Below are 1,354 nucleotides of genomic sequence, written 5' to 3' on the forward strand. Positions count from 1 at the left end.
GGGTTTAACTACGATATTTAAATTGATCAATTTAACATGATAAATGCTTTCTGAAGAACCAAGAATGCATTAAAGAAGTCCACTCATCATATTTTTTTGTCAAGGAAATATTCCTAATCAATAATAATAAACAAAATAAAGTTTTTTTTTCATTGAAAATACATACGCATATATCTGAAGACCTTCTTTAATGTTCAACAGAACGCATTTGAAAGAAAAGGCAGTTGTGCTCCTCAGAAAAGTCTCAATAAAGAATATGCTTGCTTTTGCACTTGTGAAGCCAGGGCGGCCCATGAACCCCCAGAGTTAATCGCCGGAATACATTGAATATGGGTGGGAAATATCAGCATGTGTTTGCGTAGGGATCTACCTACCCTCACTGTAAAAACAACCTTGCTAGAACTGCAATCCGAACAGATTGGAAACGGAGTGATTCTGCGTTTGACTAGTAAATAACAGATGTGGAACCAATGTGTTATCCCCTGTTAGAGATCAGCACCAAGCTTTCATCAGTGTATGACCTCAATTTGCCACGGGCAAGCACTCGTAAATCGTAAAATAGCCTGCAAGATGGGAACACACCTTTGGCCAACAGTGTTTGCTCAGGAGTAGCACCGGGCAGAGAGCACTCTCAGCAGGACTCGTATTGATCTCATTAGGGCCAGCTTAGACCAAGATTGATCCATTTATCACAATAAACAATTATATTGCACATGAAAGAATGTATGATTGATTAGGACTTGTCATTATGTTAAATGCACAGGACCGTTAACAGATAGACCTTTAAGAAAGAGAAATTATTTGAATGGCAGCTTTCAACTTCCGTTACCGGGATGGAATCCAGAGGCGTAAATAAAGCTATTAGTGTGCGTAACGTTGGACCATACCGAATGTAGGCTCTAGGTTTGTCAATGATTACTTACTAACCGGAGGAAACCAGAGTCAGTCATTTGATTGGGCGTAGTTGTTATTCAAACGATCTCCCCAGGACTTTATTGACAATAAAATATGCCTTAAGGCAAATCGTTTAGGTTGTCCATCATGTATCAGCTTGTTGTCCGTGATTGGTTCATCTCTGCCAATGATAATTAGTATATGATTATTCCTATAAAAAATAGATATGATCATATATTCATTCCTTTGTTTTCATAATTTAACGACAGCTGAGCCCAATCCTGGGCTTTTTGACTAAATTTAGGATCTTAGTTTTTTTTTGCTTTGCTACTTTCTACTTTAGAATAATTGTAATATCAAGCACACACACGCACACTCATATCTGTGCGCGCACACACACACACACACACACACACACACACACACACACACACACACACACACACACACACACACACAC

This window comes from Gadus morhua, chromosome 13 (assembly GCF_902167405.1).
Source record: "Gadus morhua chromosome 13, gadMor3.0, whole genome shotgun sequence".
Lineage (NCBI taxonomy): Eukaryota > Metazoa > Chordata > Actinopteri > Gadiformes > Gadidae > Gadus > Gadus morhua.